The sequence below is a fragment of the Cetorhinus maximus genome, chromosome 2 (genome assembly GCF_964194155.1).
Source record: "Cetorhinus maximus chromosome 2, sCetMax3.hap1.1, whole genome shotgun sequence".
In the NCBI taxonomy this organism is placed as follows: Eukaryota; Metazoa; Chordata; class Chondrichthyes; order Lamniformes; family Cetorhinidae; genus Cetorhinus; species Cetorhinus maximus.
In genome coordinates, this window is record NC_135880.1 from 210,356,853 (window position 1) to 210,381,179 (window position 24,327).

Here is a 24,327-nt window from a genome sequence, read left to right on the forward strand (position 1 = left end):
AGGAACAAGGACAAAACGAAAACTGCTGTATCTAAATGCACGTAGCATTAGAAACAAAACAGATGAACTGATAGCACAAATAGAAATAAATAAGTATGATCTAATAGCCATTACAGAGACATGGCTACAGGATGATATCAATTGGGACCTGAATATTGAAAGGTATGTGACATTTAGGGAGGGCAGGACGTTAGGAAAAGGTGGAGGGGTGACTCTGTTAATTAATGATGGTATTAACACATTAGAGAGGGATGACCTAAGTTCAGGATACAGAATATAGAAGCGGTTTGGGTTGAGGTGAGAAATGATAAAGAGAAGTCACTTGTGGGAGTGGTGTACAGGTCCCCTAATTGTAACTACGTGGTAGGACAGATTATAAAAGAAGAGATAATGGGAGCTTGCCAGAAAGGTACAGCAATAATCATGGGGGATTTTAATCTACATATAGACTGGAAAAATCAGATGGGCAAAGGCAGCATAGATAAGGAGCTCATAGAATGTTTTTGGGATAGTTTCTTAGAACAACACATTCTGGTGCTAACCAGAGAGCAGGCTATACTAGACCTGGTATTGAGCAATGAGATAGGATTAATTAATAACCTCATAGTGAAGGCACCCCTAGGTAGCAGCGATCATAATATGATTGCATTTTACATTCATTTTGAGGGAGAAATGAGTGCATTCAAGACTAGTATTTTAAACTTAAATAAGGTCAATTATGAGGGCATGAAAGCAGAGCTAGCTAAAGTGAACTGGCAAATGAGGTCAAGGGATAGGTCAATAGAGGTTCAGTGGCAGATACTTAAATGGATATTTCAGAATACACAGAATATATTCATTCCAATGAGAAAGAAAAATTCCAAGGGGAGGGCCAATCATCTGTGGCTAACTAAAAATGTTAACGACAGTATCAGACTTAAAGAAAAAGCACATGATTACGCAAAGACAGGTGGCAGGTCAGAAGATTGGAAACAATATAAGGAACAGCAAAGAAGGACAAAAAGATTAATTAGGAAGGAAAAGTTAGAGTATGAGAGAAAAGCTAGCTAGTAATATGAAGACGATTAGTAAGAGTTTCTACAGATATTTAAATAAGAAAAGAGTTAACCAGGTGAGCATTGGTCCTGTAGAAAGTGCTTTTGGGGAATTGATAAAGGAAATTAAGGAGATGGCAGATGAATTAAACAAGTATTTTGCTTCAGTCTGCACTATAGAGGACATCCTTGAGATAGCTGTAAATCAGGAAATTGAAGGGAGGGAGGAACTTTGGAAAATTATAATCACCAGGGAAGTGGAATTGTGCAAATTGTTGGGCTGCGGGCTGACAAATCCCCAGGTCCGGATGAACTTCACCTTAAGGTCTTGAAAGAAGTGGCTAGTGAGATAGTTGATGCTTTGGTTTTAATTTTCCAAAGTTCCCTAGATTCGGGGAAGGTTCCATTAGATTGGAAAATAGCAAATATAACTCCTTTATTCAAAAGGGAGGGAGACAGAAAGTAGGAACCAGTTAGCCTAATATCTAACATAGGAACTATTATTACAGATGCTTTAGCAGGGAACTTAGAAAACTTCAAGAGAGTCAGGCAGAGTCAACATGGTTTTGTGAAAGGGAAATCATGTTTAACCAACTTATTGGAGTTCTTTGAAGCAGTCACATGTGCTGTTGATAAAGGGGAACCGGTGTATGTACTGTACTTAGGTTTGCAAAAGACATTTCATAAAGTGGCGCATCAAAGGTTATTGTGGAAAATAAAAGTTCATGGTGTAGGGGGTAACATATTGGCATGGATAGAAGATTGGCTAGCTAACAGGAAGCAGAGAGTTGGCTTAAATGGGTCTTTTTCTGGTTGGCAGGATGTGACAGGTCGTGTGCTTCAGGGATCAGTGCTGGGGCTTAAACTTTTTATAGTTTATATAAATGACTTGGCTGAAGGGACCGAAGGAATGGTTGCTAAATTTGCTGATAACACAAAGATAGGTAGAAAAGTAAATTGTGAAGAGGACGTAAGGAGGTTACAAAGTGACATAGGAAGGTTAAGTGAGTGGGCAAAGATCTGACAAATGGGATATAATGTGGGTAAATGTGAAATTGTTCATTTTGGCAGGAAGAATAAAAAAGCTTATTATCTAAATGGTGAGAGATTGCAGAGCTCTGAGATTCAGAGGGATCTGGGTGTCCTAGTGCATGAATCACAAAAGGCTAGCACGCAGGTACAGCAGGTAATTAGGAAAGCTAATAGAATGTTATTGTTTATTGTGATGGGAATTGATTTCAAAAGTAGGGAGGTTATGCTTCAGTTGTACAGGGCACTGGTGAGACCACATCTGGAGTATTAGTACAGTATTGGTCTCCTTATTTAAGGAAAGGTGTAAATGTGTTAGAAGAAGTTCAGAGAAGGTTTAATAGACAAATACCAGGAATGGTTGGGACATCTTATGAGGAAAGATTGGACAAGTTAGGCTTGTATCCACTGGAGTTTAGAAGAGTAAGAGGCAACTTGATTGAAACATTTAAGATCCTGAGGGGTCATGACAGGGTGGATGTGGAGAGGATGTTTCCTATTGTAAGAGAATCTAGAACTAGGGGTCACTGTTTAAAAATAAGGGGTCAACAGAGATGAGGAGAATTTTTTTCTGGTACTAAGTCTTTGGAACTGTCTTCTTTAAAAGGCAGTGGAAGCAGAGACTTTGAATATTTTTAAGGCAGATCTAGATAGACTCTTGATTAACAAGGGGGTGAAAGGTTATTAGGGGTAAGCAGGAATGAGGGGCTGAAATTACAATCCGATTAGCCATGATCTTATTGAATGGCAGAGCAGACTTGAGGGGCCGAGTGGCCTACCCCTTCTCCTAATTCATATGTTCGTATGTACAGTTTTTCTCCCGTCCTTCCCCCTTCCCCAGTCGCCCATGTCCTTTCCCCCTGGCACCACCTTCCACCTCCCCACCGTCACCTGCCAACCACTTGTCTTTCGGGGATGTCCAGGTGAACATGCACGTTCCCTTCCTTCCTGAAAATCCCACCCCAATCCACATTAACCTCCTCAATTACCCCTTTCCCACCCCTAGGAGGAGCCTGCCTCCGAGTCCCTACCAACCATCCTCGCTGTCCCTTCTACCGATACCGTTCACCCTCCTATCCGACCGCCTCACTCTGCCCTCAATCATTCTCACCATTTCCTCCTACCACGCCCACCCTCAGTTCACTCCCCAGGAGCCAGTCATGGACTCAACAGAGCCCTCCGTTGCATGTTCATCTGAATATGCCCCCCTCCAGTCTCCTTCCCCTCCTTGGAACTTCTTCCACCCCTCCATCACCAGATACCACCGCCCCCTCCCACCCCGGAACTCCTTCCCCCCCACTCCCAGGACTCCTCACTCCCATCCCCAGCCCTCCCCCCTTCTTGACTCCTTCCTCCACCCTTACTCCTTCGCCACCCTCAATCCTTCCCCCACGCCAGGCTCCTTCCTGCGCCCTTAGTTCTTCCTCCAGTTTTACTCCTTCCCCCTTCCTGACTCCTCCTTCCAATCTTACTTCTTCCTCCCCCCCGCGGATTCCTTCCTCCCTTTGAACACCTTCCCTTACACCTTGCTCCCCCCTTACTCCTACCTCCCCAGTTGCTGTCTCCTCCCCTGTTACTCCTTCCTCCCCCGTACTCCCTTCTCCTTCCCAACCTTAACCCCTGACACCTTTGCCCTGCTCCCAACCTCACCCTCCGGACACCTTTATTCTCCCCCACCAGCATCATTGCTCTGACAACTTTGTTTTCTCCCCCACCAAACAGCCTGACCCCACCGTCCACTCCCCTGCCCCCCCCCTGACACACCTTCCTCTCCCAGTCGATCCCAGAACGTCCTCTCCCACCCCCGGTACATCTACCTCTCCAAAACACAGCTGGTCTTTCCTCTCCACCCCCCGTCAGTGATCATCCATTGTGAGCAGATCCTCAACGCTGACTTTCCACCTTCCATGAACTCCTTTGTGGCAGAGCCATGTCCATGAGAATCCACCCAGCATGCGATGGACATTCCTCCAGGGTCCCGTTACTGTTGGGCTCCAACTTCCTCTACTCCTCGGATGTCCACGATGTGAATAAGGCCCTGACTGTAAGTCCTGACTTCTGCGCATTGCACTTGTCAAGCTGTGTTCTGCGCTGGTGTGTTTTACCGCTGGTGTGCTTGGATGATCCAGCATGGGTGGATGACTCCGGCAGGCTGGGCTTATGATGATATGCAGACGAGGTTCCCGATGTCCAACGGTGGGAAGTGCAGCCCGCCACTGACAGGCAGAGCGGATGATTGCAAACTGCCTTCACAACATCTCAGAACCAATTTTTGGCCTACCTGCCATATTGTCCGCTTGCAACACCAGTGAGCATGGAAAATTCCACCCAGTGACTATACTCCAAAAGTACTTGTTTGGCTGTAAGAAATTTGGGGTGTCCTGAGGCCGTGAAAGACACTATGCAAATGAAAGTTCTTTATAATACGTGTGCTGTGATGTAAAAATGATACAAAGAAATTTCCAAATAAAGTGTATTAAAGTTCTTCTTTTCTCTCTCCTAGTGTCACACCTCATATACTGCCAGATGGACTTTTAAAAAAAAGTTTTCTGATTTATTCTTTTGTTTTCTTTTATAATTCTGGTATTATTTCCTAAATGTGCCGTTAAATTTCTAATTAGCAAAGCTTATACTGAGGATGGGAATTTCTGTGCCCGCCAGCGTTGGGCATGTTCGGTGGCGTGAGCGGACACTATGGTGTGATCGGTTTCAGGACGATCGCCTGCTCAGCCCGCCGATGGCAGGCCGCGTCGCCCGCCATTGGACATCAGGAACCTTGTTGTAATATATCTCTATATCATTATTAGACCAGCCCACCGGAATCGTCCTTCCCTGCTGGATTGTCCGCCCACGTCAGTGGGCGAGCACGCCAATGTGTTTTACAACAGCATATAAAAAGTGTGCCCTTGGCGGGCTGCACTTTGAGAGGAACTTGGAGATGAGTACACAGTAAGGTTGCGCAGCGCACACCAGGGTCGCTTGGTGAGGCGGGTAGGGGTGGGGAGTGCAGCTGAAGTGACTTGGTGGGGCAGGGAGGGTGGGGGTGCTAGGGCTGCACTGTGGTTGAATGTGGCACACAAGCATTTAGGGTGGGGGGGGATGGGGTGGGGTGGGCGAGGGAAGCAACCACGCATGAGGGGCACCTGATATAAATTGACCATTCCTCTGCAACTAAGACAGTTCAGGCGCAGCCATTGATATGATTGGAGTTGGGCTTCTAGCTTATCTGCCCACTCAAGCAACGCAGAGGGATGAAAATGCCACCAGGTGCTCCAGATCTTTTCACCCCTTGGGCACAGACTGCAAAGTAATGAGCATTTTAATGGACTGCAGAACAGTTGGACGACTGAACACATTGTACAATCTCCTCGCTAAAGCTGGCCATGGAGCAGTCACTGTTGGAGACGCTCACAGTCCCTTGCAATGTCAGCATCCTGGTTTGGACCAGTGTCCCTGTTCAAGCTAACAGTGCAGCCTTGCAGCATGGGTTAGGAGAATGCCTGGACCTGAGCTGAAAGTACAGTCTACAGTCCGATGGCCAAAGCTGCCGCGAATCGGTAGGGTAGAGTGGGGCAGAGGTAGTGGGGTTTCGGACAGCTATGCAGCGCACTATTCTCCTGCCATCCAGGGTGGTGGTCAGCATTCCCTGCAATGCATTAAGGGGCCTTCGTATTTAACCAGGACTGGTTCTTAGTACACCCATGCTAACCCACGTGTCTCTCTCTTTTATCCAGCAGGGGGAGTACATCAGGATCATGGAGCCTGGTGAATTAGCTGTATGCCTTGTGGCGTACAGAGAGCAAAGACGATGGAGGAGAGAGACTGGATGTCTTGCTGTGCAGAGGGAGGAGCAGCACCCTCAGGAGGAAGGGGTGGTTGGGGCTCCCGCACATGCCGCCAAAGAGCCACAGCGAGCAGTCGCTGGTTAGCAACATCCAGGGTCTATACACACTGCCTATCATCCCTGCAGATGACTGATAACCAGTGTTGCTGAAGACTGTGCATATCTAGGGAACTAGTCGGTCACATCTGCCACCTGCTGCAGGAGTTGGCACCATGGGGACATGGAGAGCATCCACTGCCAGTGGCCTTGAAAGTGACAGTGCCACTCAATTTCTATGCCAGCGGCTCCTTTCAGGGTTCTACAGGTGACTTCTGTGAGATATCACAAGCCTCCGTCCACAAATGCTAGAGTGAGTTTGAGCTGCCTCGCAACCCTCTCCTGTGTACACTGTTGGAGGCCAACTATGGCATCAGCAATGGAGTTGAGCCTGTGCAGCAGTGCAGGAGCGACATCCTGGACCAAGGTCTCCATGGCAGCCGTCATCCTACCAGTGTTGACAACGGTGAATTGGCATGCCGGCGCTATCACCTCAGCCTGATGGTGGACGAACTCCTCCATCGTGCCTTGTAGTCTGAGGAGTGCAGTGGACATCCCTTCCTGATGTTCTCGAGCTTATCTTTGCAGTTCCAGCAACTGTGACATGACCGAGTCCAGAGGCTCATCATTTGACTTAGACTCAGCAAATCTTTAGCCTCCAACCATCTTCTGAGTGCCAGAGACCTGGGAAGTCCCAACCGCCACCAGCTGTGGATCAGACAGTGTGATATGCTCACCAGCTTGTGATCCCAAAGCTATTCTAAAGCTAGGTCCCACTGAGGTGTGTGTCTCTGCCCTGGTGGAGGGTATGGGTGAGCGATCTGACAGAACTTCAAGGAGTATGCCTTCAGGTTCAGAGTTTTCTTCAGGGCTTGATTGGAGGCCCTGAATCATGGGCTGTTGGCTATTTCCCAGATGTGGCTGTGGAATCAAGGGGAGATAATTAGTGCATGGCAGTGGCCTGTGAAACAGGACACATCACCCACGGCATGGTTGTCTGATGGATGTTGCACTGCTGGATCCTCACTTGGTAGAGCAGCACCGACCTCACCATCAGCAAGGGACTGGTCCAGATCGTGGCCAGTCAGCTGGATGGCTCTGTTAAAGTCCGTGAAGACCTTGATTTCAGGCTTTTCTCCACTGGTCTGTGACCTCTCCCTTTTGTTGTGTGCCAGCTTGTCCTACGTGAACAGAGATGGAGAGAGTGTAAGCAGGACACCTGCCAGGCCAGATGATAGGTATGCCTATAGGTATGGTGAGTGGTCCCATGGACGGGATGAGGACAGTGAAGGTGTGTATGAGAGAGTGAATGGTGATGTCCCTTGAACTGGCAGTGAGTGAGATCCTGGTAAATGTGTGATGGGTTTGTGAGTGTGTGATTTGAGTGTGAAAGGAGTGACTTACCGTGGCGGAGCGGAGTAGATCATTCATCTTCTTGCGGTACTGGGTTGCTGTTATCTTTTGCTGACCACCGCTGCCACCACCTCCTAAGTCTGTTTGGTCACGCTGCCCATCCTGTGGCCAGAGGGGGTACAGGATATCGTGACGGGCCTCCAAGGCATCCAAAAGGCATTCCAGGGACACACAGCTAAACCTGGGGGCTGCAGTATTTTTGCCTTTCGTGGACATCTTCCCTGTAGTGGTTGGGGGGCTGGAGGCACTGAGATGTGTGCATGCGGCTGGACATCAAATATGGTGTGGTGAAACGGCATGGTGATAGCCTGGTGGATGATTGAGAGCCCACCCGCCATGGAAACGGCATGTTTCCAGGGAATGCATAAATAATGTGGCAGGTTGGCGACATGGTATGAAAACCCACCATCACGGCCGGTGAGTGAAACATCGTTTTACCCACCCACTACCACACTTAGTGCAAATCTGGGATGATTCCACTGTGTGGCACAACAGCATAAAGGGTTATTTAAAACATGAGTACCATGTTTTATGTCACCATTCCTAAGTTGTAAATCATCATCCTCGAGACATTACTTCATGGACAGGATAAAGGCATTTTTTTGTGTTTTTGCGGGGCACAGCAAAAGCAAAATATGTGGATGCTGGAATTCAAATAAAAGAATGAAATGATGGAGGAAATACTCAGTGGTTCTGGCAGCATCTGTAGAAAGGGAAACAGAGTTGGCCAGAATTTTCCAGCCCCTCACGCCAGCGGGATCTTCCGGTCCTGCCGATGTGAACGGAGATTTCAATGGCTTACCGGCCCCGCTGCAGGGAAACCCAGCGTGTCGGGGCTGGAAAATTCCGGCCAATGTTTCGGGTCGGTCACCTATCGTCAGTTCCAAAGCATAGTCATCACCCTGAAACCTTAACTACTCTTTACTTTAACTGTGGCCTAACTCATATCTTGTATAACTTCATCATCAGTCCATAATTTGCTGTGGCAGCACAATGAATCGCATCCACCATTATTTAGACTTCTCATCATTTAATCATGATGATTTTTTGCGTAGAAAGTAGAATTGATAGCATTGCAGTGAGAGAAACTGAGCATCTGGAACCTGAGTGAACAGGGCAAACAACTGCATATCTCCTTATCCAAGCAGATTGAAAAATTGTTAAATTAACAACAAAGGACTGAGAAGGAAGTGAAAATTAATGTGGGTGAATTCGATGCCAAATCAGGTACAGAAAGAAAAATAAAGAGAGGAAAAGAAAGATTGTTTTAAGAGTAAAAGAGTCAGAAAGGAAGAATTTTAAAAATTAAATTCTTTTGAAACTCTAACAACAATTAAAATGTGAAGCAATGAGACTCCATGGGCAGAATTTTCTGCCAACCGGGCGGGCGGGCCCGACCCGACCCAATCTCTGGCGGGCGGGGAGCCAATCCCCGCCGGAGAAGCAGGCCCCACCGTCATTTTAAGTGGGCCGGCCAATTAAGGCTATGCGCTTCCTGTGCGGACGTGGGGGGGGGGGTGGGGTGGGGGATTCACCAAATGCGAGAGTGTGCTCTTTCGCGCATGCGCACAAAAGAGCACACATCTCCCTGAGGCTAAGTGCTGCCTCAGGGAGATCGCTGAAAGTTGTTCAAACATTAAAAATGGAAAAATAAAAAAATACTTAACATGTTCCCCTCATGTGACAATGTCACATGAGATGGGACATGTTAATAAATTTCACTAAAACTTTATTAAAGTTTTTTAAAACAGACATGAAACCTCATCCCGTCGGTGGATGAGGTTTCATGTTTTGTCAGAAGCCCGCCGGGGCTCCTGGCCTGCCCACCAAGGTTGGACGGGCAGGTCCTATAATTGTTTTAATTATCCTGTCAATGGCCTCAATTGCCCATTGACAGGTCGGCAGGCGCACAGCTGATTTGGCTGTGCCCCCGCCTTCCTAAAAATTTAAATGGGGCGGGATTGCCGGAGCCCTGGGTCATTTTGCGTGTCGGAGAGTGGGACCCGCCCCCTGCTTGCTGACGCCAAAATTCAGCCCCATGGGATCCACACCCCCTCCCACCCGCCAGTGTGTTTGAAGTCAAGTGACTTGCGAGGTTGTTGTTTATAGTATTATTGTCTCCAACTTTAAATGCCTGATACAAATAGAATTAAGCGGATGGGTGCTCTGTGCGTGCTTTCCAGGTTATCCCCGTGGGAGTACAATAGTTGAATAGATGAACATTTACTTTGGGTTCATAACATGTATGAAGAGAAAACATATGCAAGGCAATAGGGAAAAAGTGGGGGAGTAGGACTAGCTGAGTACCACTTATAGAGAGCCAACACAGGCACTTCGGAGAAAATGCCCTCCTTCTGTGCTGCATCAATCTATGATCCTAAATTTTTTCATTGAGGGGGAGGGGCTGGCCTTGAAAACTGTGGTGATGCCAGCCCTCCTTGTTATTGGAACGGGCTCGTATAATAAATAAACAAAAGTAGAAAAGCACCGGTGAATGGGTCCAGACCAATAGCTATTTGATTTAAATACAGTTAGTGTCTGAAATCCAGCTATCTAAAAACTGGTGATGTCCAAAAACCAGATTTTTTTTAAGCTGACATGCATAAATTTTTTATCATTATTATCTGAATAAAATCACTTACTGCTTGAAGTGAAAGCAAAATACCGCAGATGCTGGAAATCTGAAATTAAAACAAATAATGCTGGAAAAACTCAGCAGGTCTGGCAGCATCTGCGGGAGAGAGAAGCTGGGTTAACATTTTGAGTCCATATAACTTACTGGCTTGTTAGGCTAGGTGCTGCATTGGCAGGGTGGTGCACCAACTAGTTATCAGCTTTGAGTGCCTGCCTTTTCCTGTGGTCCAAATGATCTGAGTGACCCTTGACCCAACCCGGCCCAAACCACCCAATCCGAACCACCTGACCCAAAATCTGGCAAGAATCAAAATCTGGCACAGACCCAGTCCTGAGGTTGCTGGCTTTAAAACACCACATCTGTATAATACATATGGAATGAATTGCTTTACCAAAAAATCTGAGATTTAAACAATCGCACTCAAGTTTAGAAAAGTAGATTTTTGTCTTCATCACCTGGCTGGTAATCTAGTGGAATGGATTACATGCCTTTTATAGAATCTGCCCAATTTTCATTATGTTGGTTTTGTTAAGTCAAAGGAAATTTCATGGGAGGGTGTTCCTGAGTGCTAAGTAGTGCACTGCACCTTATAGAGCAGCACATTACCTTCAACCACCAACCATTATATTTGGCTGACTTAATTTCCTGCCTTTACATTTATTTTGCCAGCTGCTGAGATTAGTCAGTTACTTTTTTTGCATGAAAGAGCCTTTTTTCTGCTTAAAGTATACACATTTAAAATAATTAAACCTTTACAAAAGCTAAAAAAGAAGTTACCTTTAGGTGGCTGCATCCCTATAAATTGTGCCAGCCGCCCTCTGGAGATTGCTCACTCAGCAAACCTCCCACCCTGAATCTTGGTGCAGTTCCAGCGTTTGACACTATATCGGCTATGCGTCTGACATGAAAAATTAATTATTGCTCGCCTCAGGATAACAACCTAGCTTGAAATTAGATTTGTTGCTTTTTTTTCAAATTGCAGAAAGCCAAGTATTTCATTTCTACTGCATGAGTAACACTTCACAAACACTTGGTAATTAAAATCTTCTAGTCCCGTGTACAAGCAGACTGCAACCCAAAAAGCCACTATTTGGAAAACTAAACACTGATTTGTCACGGATATGTATGAAACAGATATTTATGATACATTAAAAATTGTAATGCATTTCCTACAGTTATCACACAGGAACATTATATACAGACCTGGTTACACTAAAGATAAAATACATTTTCAAAAAATACATTGCCATTATGTATTTCTGGAATTTGCATTTAATAAATACACATTACAAAAAGTTAAAAAATACATTTGCTATAGAATATAATAGTTACTAACTCTATGCCAATAAAAACTGTTTCCCAAAAGATGAGTTACCAATGCTATTAGAGGAAAGTATCAAATGTAGCTTTAAAAAAAGTATTCGCAGGGAAGGAAGACCAGAGAATGAGTTGATTTATACCTCCTGGTGACTAGTAAACAAATAGCATTTGTCTGTTTCTGAGCAGAGAGATGCAAAATAAGGACAAGGAAGAGAAGATTTTCTTGGAACTGGATGATACAGTAAATTAGATATAACCTTTGACAAGCAGAAAGGTTTTCTCTATCCATTGACTACACAGATCTTGAATGGCTTGAGTGTGTGTAGTTTCTACATTAAATAAGTAATACCAATAGCCACTGAATTAGGTATCTCATGCAAAGGTCATTGAACAGTTGGTGTAGAAAATATCTCAATGGTGCAGAGGGGACTGCTGTTATGAGGTTGTACAGAATGGTAGGAGTGCCTAACCATATACTTGGCTGGGCAGTACTTGATGATGAAAATGAAAGCTTAAAGAGGAAAGGATTCCATTCATCAGCACTAAATTCCTTCACCTTGACGAGTACAAAAGAAATTCCGAAGAAAGACAGGTTTAATAGCCTCTTTATTAATCTCTTTTAAACAAATATAATCGACAAACTTTACAAATTGCTATTTGTCATATTTAATGTTTGCATTTCTTCCTTTATCAAGACTGTTAAATGATTAACAGTGATTAAAGGTTGTAATTTAGTGATTCAAGCAACAACACAGAAACCACTACAGAAATCGGAAAAGATACAAAGTAGATTGATTTGGAGGATACCCCAGAAATGAAAGGATATATTAAGGATGATAGAATTGGAAAATTTGTGCTGTGTTCACAATAGCACAGAGGATAAAGGGGACCAAACAGAAGGCTAAATTCTGAACAAGTTTAAGAGGAAAATTGATTGGTGAGTTGATAACAAGGGACCATAAAATTATGATCAGCTTTAGAAGCAGAGAGAGAAAAAAATTGAAAGGTTATTTTTCTATGAAAGGTAGTGAAATACAGATTACATTAGCACAAGTGGCTATCGAAGTTAATCAAAATGTAGCAGAATAAAACAACTGAAGGGCAAGCATATAATGTGATATGGGCAAACAGTAAGAATTTGGGGTTGTGGTAGGTAGCTCTGGTTAAGGAGCTAGCAATGCACAGGTATGATGGATTGAAACGATCACCTGTACCAAAATTTCTCTGAAATCATGACACAAGACCTCATTGTTTATAATCATCTTCTGAACCCTCAGAATCAAACACTGCCTACATATCACCACATTATTCAGTAATTCAAATTTATGTGGATTTGATTTGTTATTAGTCAACTTTTGAATGAGTAGTGATTATGGGCCAGGATGCCAGCTGTCAGCATACTCCGCATCCTGTGTGTGTGATAATGTTAATTCAAGAGACTTAATAATTATGAATCCATTACTGCATTTCATGAGAGATAGTGTAGAAATTTTGGCCTAGAAATTTGATGATGTCATGCCTGTTTATCAGATTCAAGGTGGGCAACCAAGTACCTAATATGGCTGCAACTGCAAGCAGGGGTAAACACAAAAATTAAGCATCCAGAACCGACACTTTGTACAAATAAAACGGGGAGTCTAATGCCTAGTTGAGACACTCTTTGTAAAATTGGGCTGACTGCCGCCTAGATTTAGGAAAACATGCTCAATGTATGACGTAACCAATTAACATAAAGGGACTGCTAAAGCTGTGACCCAAAATATATGTTATGTGAAAAGAAAATTTAACCGAAATGTGAAATAGGGAGCTTCAGGCGTCCTTTGTGCTCCACATTAAGATGACGAGCTGCTGCCAGCCACCACTTACTGCCCTGCTGAATGCCTCTCTACTGCTCCCGATTGCTTCCCTCTCTCCTATGACCTATCTGAGGCCACTACTAGCAGTGGCCCAAAATTCAAATACTACTTTCTGGCATCTTAACTGTTTGCCCAGCGTACTGTGTAGCTCCCTGGCATCGTGCAAACAAGGTCCGAGATCCAACATCAGATGGGTCTTCGTAGGAAAAGTTCCTTGTGTCAGTTTGTGCTAGCATGAACCAATTTCTAGGCCTTTATGACCAGTATACTTGACAAGCTATAACTACAATGAAGATTATAATCCCAATTATTGTTGATAGAAGGTTTAATAATCTGGTAATGCGAGATGAACGCTTTGCACTTTCTAGGTCATCATTTCTAGAAGCAATGTCAACCTGAAAATATAAAGAAGCCATTTAAGAAATTTGTATAAAATTTGAAAATTATTCCCCAATTTCTTATCCCATGGGCTGAATTTTCCCCCCATCGGGGGGGCTGTGCAGGGACGGGCTGGAGGGAGCGCCAACCTGATCGGCGCCCCCGAACGGGAGCGTGCCGCCATTTGACATGGGCGAACCAATTATGTGACAGCGTGACGCACACCCAGAAGCACTGTGCGCTCCCTGTGCAGGCGGGGGCTGGAATTCCCTGAGTCGGGGCCTGCGCTCATTCGCGCATGCGCGTGAAAGAGCGCAGAAATCTCCCTGAGGCACGGAGGTGAGTTGATAACAAGGGACCATAAAATTATGATCAGCTTTAGAAGCAAAGGGCAGAATTTTCTGCCGAACGGGCGGGTGTGCCAGACCCAATCTCTGGTGGGGCGGGGAGCCGGTCATCGCTGGAGAAGTGGGCCCCGCCGCAATTTTATGTGGGAGGGCCAATTAAGGCCCACCCAGCATGAGGCCCGGCGGGAAGCGCTATGTGCTTCCTGTGCGGTGGGGGGTGGGGGGGGGCGGGGGGGGGGGGGTGGGATTCCCCAAATGCGAGATTGAGGCTAAGTGTTGCCTCAGGGAGACTTTTTACACTTGTTCAAACATTAACAATGGAAAAAATGGAAATAAAAAATCCTTAATATGTTCCCCTCATGTGACAATGTCACACAAGATGGGACATGTTAATAAATTTCACTAAAACTTTATTAAAGTTTTTTAAACCCTACATGAAACCTCATCCCGCCGGTGGATGAGGTTTCATGTTTTATCTATTTGCCGCTGGGGCTCCTGGCCTGCCCACCGGCCTTAAGGTTGGACGGGCAGGTCCTTTAATTGTTTAAATGATCCTGTCAATGGCCTCAATTGGCCATTGACAGGTCGGCGGGCGCACAGCTGATTTGGCTGTGTCCCCGCCTTCCTGAAAATTTAAATGGGGCGGGGTGACGTCGGGGGGAACCCCCATCATCCCGCGTCATTTTGCGTGTCGGCGAGCGGGCCCCGCCGACGGAAAAATCCAGCCCAAAGAGACAAAAAAATTGAAAGGTTATTTTTCTATGAAAGGTGCCTCAGGGAGATTAGCTTAGGCTCTGAAAAATTTAATAAAGGAAAAGAAACTTTTAAGGGCATGTCCCCTCTTGTGAAACTGTCACATGAGCTGGGACATGTCCATTAAGTTTTTCAAAATTTTTAATTTAATTAATAAACTCTTCATGAAAGCTCCTCCCACCCATGGGATGAAAAATGTGATGGCCACCTTAAAGTTGGACAGGCAGCATTCTTAACAACTTTAATTACTTTCTAAATGGCCTTAATAGGCCTTTGACAGTTCACCGCCAAACTGACAATCTAAATGACACGTGGTGACATCGGGCTGCACGTCACCACATTTCATTTTACACATCGGCGAGCGGGCCCTGCTCCAGCTCACCGACCTGAAAATTCTGCCCCATGTTTTTTCATTTAAAGTCACTGTTTTAAAAACTACTTCCACGCTATCATTTGTTGTATCTTTCGAGAAATATTTAGTTTCTGATGAACGGAGTAAACGTTCTATCTGAAATAAGTTTAGGAAGTCTCAATCCAGTTCAGAACGAAAATATTCTTTGGGAAAAAAATCATTCATTAATTCAATGTCAATTGGCATTGAGGTAAGGCCACAGGATGATTGGTGGGGAAAAGTGGAGAAGTCATACTGATTTATAAGGAGATGCTCTTACAAGATTATGTTATATTCTTCGGTAAGAGTAGAGGAGCTTTACTTTGCACTTAACTGTGCAGTAGTTGACTAACAATTACTTGATGCTGACACTGGGTGTTCAAAGTGAGAAGTATTCCATTAACATCCCTCACTTTTATAGGCTCAAATTTCAATTAAAAAAATGTTTTGTTACAATCCCCATAGAGACCGATAACTTTAAAAAAGATTTGACATCTCACCTGACAGGCTTAAAGGAATCATAGAATTGTTACAGCACAGAAGAAGGCTGATCATGTCAATACTGGCTCTCCTAAGGAACAATTCATGTACTGGCACTCCTCCCCACATCTCTGCACATTCCTCATTTTAAGATATTTAGAAAATTTAGAAAACGTAGAAAAATTTATAGCACAGAAGGAGGCCACTCTGCCCATCATGTCTGCAGCGGCCAAAAACAAGCACCTCAGCCTAATCCCATTTTCCATTCTTGTGATGTGGCAGATGATGCGGATTTAGTCTGCCTGGCACACAAGGGAAACTTGGTCATGCTATCACAACAGTTTTACAATTTGTATATATTACAAGATGTGTGCACTGAATTCAGAAATAATGGGCACAGTTTTCCCCCCATTGCGAGGGTTGGGGGGGGGGTTGGGGGGAGTCCAGGAGTGGGCGCGTGCAGGCACGCCTCCGATCAGTGCCCCTGATTGGGGGCGTGCTGCCATTTTACGTTGGCTGACCAATTAAGGCCCGCCCGGCGTCACGCCTGCTAGTAAGCACTATGTGCTCCCTGTGTGGGGTGGGGGGTGGGGGGAAGGGATTCCCTAAGCTGAGAGTGCATGTACGCAAAAGAGCGCACTCATCTCCCTGAGGCTAGGTGCTGCCCCCTTTAAGGCAACAGTCCAAAATAGATTTTAGATTTAAAACAAAACCAGCAAGTTAACACAATACCCACTTGATAGTGGAATTCCAAATGGCTTCCCCATCTTCAGTTACTTTACAAAGCAGACTTATGCACAAATGGCTGGAGACTTCTTGAAGGCTGTTTCACACACTCTTGTTAAATCTTATATGGCTCACATAGCCTTTCATTCTCCTTTATACATGTTTCTCTCTCTTCAATATGTAAATTTTATTGTTCCATATGTCTTTGAAATTGTATCTTCCTCATGATATAAAAACTTTCATGTTGCCAATACTGTCAGTAACCTTTGGGAAAAATAAACACACTCCTTAGCCTTGCTTATCTGGCTAGTTGTGAACAGACTAACATCCCTTTGAAATCCAACAATCCTTCCCTCATCAAAAAATGCAAATTCTCTTCACACGTTACATGCTAAGCCAGCATCCATATTTACTCATTAGCATATCAAACACATTTCTACACCTAGCTTCTTTTGATGATTCCAAGCTTGCAATTTACTTGACTCCAAATGTAATTAGATCACACAGACAGAATCACCTATACTTATACCCATAAACCTTACCTTACAATAACCAGAAAAATATTATAAAAATTATTATATTTTTGTCAAACCATCTCTTGGTTCATAGCCCTGCAGGTTATGGGACTTCAGGTGCATATCCAGGCTCCTTTTAACTGAGTTGAGGGTTTCTGCTTCCACATCCCTTTTAAACAGTGTGTCCCAGATCCCTAACACTCTCTGGGTGAAAAAAAAATTGTTCATCTCCCCTTTAATCCTTATACCAATCACTTTAAATCTATGCCTCCTAGTCATTGACCTCTCTGCTAAGGGAAATAGGTCTTTCCCATCCACTCTATCCAGACCCCTCTCAACCTTGTACACTTCAATCAAATCGTTCCTTAGCTTCCTCTGTTACAAGGAAAACAACCCCAACCTATCCAAACTTTCCTCATAGTTGAAATTTTCTTGTCCAACAACATCCTCATAAATCTCTTCTGTATCCTCTCTAGTGCAATTACATCCTTTCTATAATGAAGTGACTAGAACTACATGCACTATTCAAGTTGTGGCTTAATTAATGTTTTATATATGTTCAGCATAACCTCCCTGCTCTTATATTCTATGCTTCAGATAATAAAGGAAAGGATTCCATATGTCTTCTTAACCATCTTATCGACCTATCCTGCTACCTTCAGGGGTCTGTGGACATACACTCCAAGGTCCCTCACTTCCTCTACAACTCTCACCATCCTCCCATTTATTGATATTCCTTTGCCTTGTTTGACCTCCCCAAATGCATCACCTCTCACTTCTCCAGGTTGAATTCCATTTGCCACTTTTCTGCCCACATGACCAATCCATTGATATCTTTCTACAGTTTACACCTTTCTATCAATCACCTGGCTATTTTTTGTGTTGTCTGCAAACTTCTTGATCATTCTCCCTACATTTAAGTCAAAATCATCAATATATACCACAAAAAGCAGGAGACCTAGCAATGAGCCCTGCAGACTCCACTGGAAACAGCCTTCCAGTCACAAAAATACATGTCAACCATTACCCTTTGTCTCCTACCACTGAGCCAATTTTGTATCCAGCTTGCTACATTCAATTGGATCCCATGGGTTTTTATTTTTTCAACGAGTCTGCCTTGTGGGATCTTGTGAAAAGCGTTGCTAAAATCCATGTCGACCACATCAACTGCACTGCTATCACCAATCCTCCTTGCCACCTCCTCAAAAAATTCAATCAAGTTAGTCAAACACAATCTTCCCTTAATAAATCCATGCTGAATGTCCTTGATTACTCTGTGCCTTTCTAAATAACAGTTTATCATGTCTCTCAGAATTGGTTCCAATAATTTGCCCACTACCGAGGTTAGGATGACTGGCATGTAATTACTTGGTCTATCCCTCGCTCCATTTTTAAACAAAACCAGGAGTCCCCCAATCCTCCAGCACTATGCCTGCATCCAATGAGGATTGGAAAATGATGATCAGAGCATCCGTTATTTCCTTCCTGGCGTCTTTTAACAGCCTGGGTATATCATCCGGCGCTGCTGATTTATCCACTTTCAAGGATGCTAATCTTCTTAATACTTCCTCTCTCCCTATGTTTACCACATGCAATATTTCACACTCCTCTCAACTACAATGCGTGCATCTTCCTCCATTTTTGTGAAGACAGTTGCAAAATATTCATTAAGAACCATACACACATCTTCCGCCTCTACACACAGGTTACGTCTTTGGTCTTTTATAGGCCCTATTCTTTCCTTAGTTATCCTCTTACTCTTAATGTATTGATAAAACATCTTTGGGTTCTCCTTGATTTTACTGGCTAATATCTTTTCATGCCCTCTCTTTGCTTTCCTAATTTCCTTTTTGACTTCACCCCTGTACTTCTTATTCTCCTCTCTGTTTTCTGTAGTATTGAGTTCTTGGTGTCTGACATAAGCTTTGTTTTTCTGCTTTACCTAACCCTGTAAGCTCCTTGGCATCCAGGGGGCTCTATATTTGGCCATCCCACCCTTTTTCTTTGTGGAACATGTTTACACTGAAACCCTTGAATTTCCTATTTGAACGCCTCCTACTGCTCTGACACTAATTTACCTTCAAGTAGCTATTGCCAGTCCATTTTTGCTAAATCACTCCCCAGCTTAGTAAATTTGGCTTTACCCTAATTTAAAACTTCAACTCCTGTTCTATCTTTGTCCTTTTCCATAACTATGTTAAAACTAACTAAATTATGATCACTACCACCAAAATGCTCTGCCATTGTCACTCCCTTCACCTACCTAGCTTCATTTCCTAAAACTAAGCCCAGAACCACACCCTGTCTTGTTGGACTTGCTACATACTGGGCAAAAAGGTTCTCCTGAATGTACCTCAAGAATTCTATTCCCTCCATTCCCTTAATGCTAAAACTATCCCAGTTAATACTGGGGTAGTTAAAATTCCCTACTATTACTTCCCTATTGTTTTTGCACTTTTAAGAGGTTAGCCTACATATTTTCTCTACTATCTCCCTCTGACTGTTTTGGGGATCTATTGTACACCCCCAGTAGTGTGACTGCCCCATTTTTGTTGTGCAGCTCAATCCATTTGATCTCAGTTCATCTAGCATATCATCCCTCCTCACAGCTGTAATTGTTTCTTTCACCAAAATTGCCACCCCCCCCCTCCTTTTTTATCCCCCTCACTATCTCATCGAAAACCCTGTAATCAGGAACGTTGAGCTGCCATTCCTGTCCCTCTTTACGCCATAAATTGCATGACAAGATTTTAATTTTAAGACTTTTAAGGTAACAAACTAACATCGACATTGACTAAATATTACTTGGCAACTAATCCTCCAAACTACTGACTGATAACATCACGCCACGTTTATACATTACATCACACTCTGCAGAATTATACGGCGGGATTCTCCAGCCCCACCTGCCACCGGGATCATCCAGTCCCTCTGAAAGTCAATGGGTTTTTGGCTGGGCTGCCGCATCCCCTGCAGTAGGTCCCACCATGGCAGGGCTGGAAAATCCCAGCCATAGTCTTTCCAGGAACAAGTTGTTTCCCTCAGCCTGCTGAGAATCCCTGAAACAACCTTGAGCGGCAGCAACAATGCCCATTCCAGTGATTCCTTCTCCTAGCTGCGCCAGAGCGAATCTTCCAATATCCTTAATTTTCCACTGTTTCCATTTCTTCAACCAGAGAATGTGCTCCCACTCACATTCTGCCTGTTAGCTAACAGAGAACAGCTTTTCCCCTTGCTGTCCACAACATTATCTCTCTCTCTCTTTGATCCGGGATTTTTTTTAAAATCAGGCTGCCGAGAGTCTGTAAGTCTACTATGGCAAAGCAAGCTGCTCTGTCCTTTGTTTTCAAGTGTTAAACCTGGCACGTTGATTTCAATAGTACTTAACCTGGGCCCCCTGTCCCCCTGGTAACCAGATCACATAGTTACATAAAAGCAAAAAACTGCAGATGCTGGAAATCTAAAACAAAAACAAAAATACCTGGAAAAACTCAGCAGGTCTGGCACAATCTGCGGAGAGGAACACAGTTAACGTTTCGAGTCTGAACTTTGTTCTGTTGAAGGGTCATTCGGTCTCAAAACATTAACTATGTTCCTCTCCGCAGATACTGCCAGACCTGCTGAGTTTTTCCAGGTATTTTTGTTTTTGTTTCACATAGTTACATACATGGGTATCACTAGATGCCCCTAAGCTAATGAAAGAGGTTAATTTGTACTAATTCCAAATAAGGGATGAGGAACAGTGAGAATCAGGAATAAAAGTTGGAAAATCAAAGCCTTTGGTGGCATAGTTTGATTATGATTTTACCATAGTTTCTGTGGTATGATTCTGCAGAAATTCAAAAAGTAGTCAAGATGAAATCCATAAATGTTACTGCAGACCAACAAAAACCCTAAAAATTAGTAGCATTATCAAAATCTTACACCATGTTCTCTTAAAGCACTTGTGTATCTTTGTGTCACCTCCAGACTAAATTATTCTAATCCCCTCTGGACTGACCACCCACTCTTCATCCACCATAAACTTCAGACTCATCCGAAGCTCTGCTGTCTACATCCTAGTCAGTACCAAGCCACCGCAACTTATCAGCACTCTGCACACTGGTTCATGGATGGGCCCACAAGTTTTCTTATGGACTAAGCCACCAATTCCATGCTGGAGAGGGTGGGTTCCAAGCTCTGTGCAAAGCCCTATGCCAAGTTGATGCCAGACTCCTCCATGCTCTTTGATACTGACCACACACCTTGTCATAGGCCTGCAAATGCATTAAGCATTTCGCTGGGTATGCCCATCAGCCTTCTTCTGTTTGCCACCCCACTGAAATTCTCATCTGTGTTCTCTGAAACAGAACTCATGTGCAACCTCACCCTCCAGTGAGCTGTAATCTGTGCTACCCTTGTCCCCTGCTCAGGCTCCAGGTCACTCCTTCCCTGTGTCCCACCATGTATGGATCCCATCTCTAAAGCATCCTCTTAAAGTAAGCAGCATCAGTATTTGAGCTGGTGGCTGTTAATTTAAGAGCAAGAGACAATGTTTCTTCATCATCACTGTCTTCATGCTGTTACACTTCTTTCACTTCTACCACTGCTTGGCTAAGTTGCAGTTCTTGAGTATCTAAAAGGAGAAACACACATGGTTATGGTTTTGGTCAGGGAAGAGGGAGAAAGCAAGAGGTGCATGGTTAAATTTGTAATTTGCAAATAAAAAGGCTGTGGGATGAGTGGGAAGTGTTATATGAGAAGGAAGATTAAGCATGAGCATACCTTCACCTTGGACGATTTTAGCTCCACTGCTGGTCAGGGCCTCAGTCATGGACGATCCAATGACAGTGAAAACTGTCTCTTCTACGGACTATGGACATGCAGCTTTGTCTGTTCCCCACCATTTAGGTGCTGCTGCCTTCAGTTGTGCACCCCCTTCTCCTGTAAGAGAGAGGGAAGCGCGTCAGTAAGTGGTGCAACATGTTTAAGTTATTTGGCTGTCATATTGAATAGATGGCTGTGAGATATGGGTGTGAGGCTTACAGCAATACTAAGTCTGTGAAGATGAAATGAAGATATGAATGTTGGGTACAATCTGTGATTGAAAAAGATTGCTGATAGTGAGTGAGTGAGTGGGGTATAGTGCATTGAGCAGTGTCAGAGGCTAGTGAAGTATTTGATGGGTTACTAAGATACATTCACTGACCTTGACCACTTGTAGGAGGTCAATGGGCTTCTTATGGCACTGTGTGCAGGTCCTCAGGACCAGACCTCTGGCAATGACTGCCAGAGCTATTTGGTCCCACTGCCTTTTGAGAGTTTGTCTGGTGGACCTCCTAACTCCCAGCAGATAAATGAGATCTCTCCTCCTCCTCAACTAAAGCCTCCAGTACAGCATCGGAAAATCTTGGAGCTCAGTCTCTACCATGTTGTGCCAATATAGGTCTTTCCTAGGTCAACCTCATTTTTACAATGATTTCCAGCACCCGTTTCAGGCAAAATGCAACGCCCTCTTTTAAGTACAGGCTGACTTTAAGTAGTGCAGACTGGTTTGAACCTTTTCTAGCCTCCATGATTATGCACCCCTTGCTCCGGTGTACAGTCGCTCAACAAGATCTTTAGCACTGGCTGCATGCCACTATCAATTAAATGAATAAGCAGCATAAAGTTTTCTGTGTTGCCTGCATCAGTAGCAATGGGTGCAAGTTAATCATGCGTCATGATCTCCCCACCCATTTTTGAAGTTTTCAATGGATAAGGCTGGGGTCAAATTAAAAGCAGTATACCTTTTCTGGATTCATCAAGTTGAGGAAGCAGGTTGTCATAGACAGTAACCCATACGTTATTAACTATAATACTGTTGAATAATTTTCTCCCATACAGATTTATGAGAAGCAGTACGAATTAATAATTGTGATCTCCCACAGGATAAATCTAACTTATTATAAATTATACTTGTACTGTAATTGCATTGAACAAGAAACTATAGGTGATCTCTATATAAGTGTCATAACCTTGATCAATACTTGTTTAAATTTTAGTCATGTATTGAAACTGACCTTGCAGGAGAAAATCAGTGCCACTAACCCAAGTGGACAAAAGCAGCATAGCATATTAAAAACTGACCAGCTCATATAAGATTCCACCCGTTCAGGGTCAGATAGTTGTATATTTTCCATCTTCAAGTAATTTTTGCAGTGTTGTTTGGCTTCTTTTCAATGCAGTTTCATGCAGCTTGTCACACAATGTCAAGCACAAACTAATAGTTCTCCAGTCAGTCGTTGTAATGTTCTAACATCCACTGTTTCCCCAAAATGAACAAAACCAAACAAAACCTACAGAACAAAATTACAATTTACAGAGTAAGTCATACCTTTTCAGCTTTTTGTAAGTTATGTACCATTATTTTAAAAATGCTACTTTGAATTGTGTGTTCTGTATGAGATGTGCATTGCTGCCAATCATAATTTCATAGCGGTATTCTAAATGACAGAAAATGTGTTAATCAGGTTACTTTAATTAAACCAGTTTTGATATAGGTCACTTTGGGATCACAAAGCTAAGTCCTTCCATTTCTAGACTGTTAGCATGGAAGAAATAAATGATGCGAAAAGCCAGGGGCCTTAAAAACTTTTGTGTAATGTCATATTTTTCTTTACTTGACCTCTGCCTGATTATATGTCATTTTATCATTTCATTTGAGTAATGTGTCTTTTTTAAATTAATTCCACGGATGTGGTCATCACTGTCAAGGCCAGCATTTATTGGCCAATGCAATTTAACTGTGTCAGTCATCAACTTTGATGTACCATGAAGGTCTTTGTCAACCACTCATTTTTTCCAAGTCAAAGTTACAGTGCTCATAAGAGCACATACAGCCAGATCATAAGAGATTTCAGACAGATTATTTTTGTTTTCTTTGTTTTTTCGATTATGCTGGTGTCAAAATGGCCATTCCCAAAGTAGATTACATTTTGAACATCATAACTGATTTGCTTGTGAGGGGAGAGTCTGGCAGGACAGAGATACAGGGATGCACAGAACACCTGGAATTTATCAGGTTAATCATCATATAGCGGGTAAGGTTTCTCTCCAATGTGCCTAAGGAACGTTCAGTTCCTGTGCACTTGGTGCTGGTCCTCTGATGTCTCTGAGGGGAGATGATGCTTAATTGTTCAAGCAGCAGATGCAAGTAAAGGACTTGCATGATTCATGGTTTTCTTAACTCATTGTTTAGTTATGGGCATCACTGACATTTACTGCCTATACCTGGACACTCTTTGAGAAGGCAATTGTGAGCCTTCTTCTTGAACTGCAGCAGTCTATGTGTAGCGAAGGTGCTCCTATATGTTGTTAGGAAAGGTGTTCCAAGATTTTGACCCAGGGAGGAGTTCTAACCCTGCTGCCTCATTTTTCCCCAAAGTGTTAGAGGAAGACCACTTTGGAGAGAAAACAGGTGAACAGGACAACTCCACCACCTTTTTCCAACCCCTCTGAAGGTCATTAGGCCTCTTGGCCTACAAGCTGCTGAAATTTGTAATCAGTTATTCCAGCAGCAATGTACTGGGCTGGACAGTCTTAAGGGGCA

General features: G+C 43.7%; 1 long non-coding RNA gene across 1 annotated transcript; it reads right to left on the minus strand.

The window, feature by feature from the left end:
- Positions 1-11,900: 11,900 nt before the first annotated feature.
- On the minus strand, positions 11,901-23,057 carry LOC144690969 (uncharacterized). The gene is made up of 2 exons (XR_013579000.1): positions 22,866-23,057; positions 11,901-13,562 (listed from the first exon to the last, which is right to left on the minus strand). It is a non-coding gene; the product is annotated as an uncharacterized LOC144690969 (long non-coding RNA).
- Positions 23,058-24,327: the final 1,270 nt, after the last annotated feature.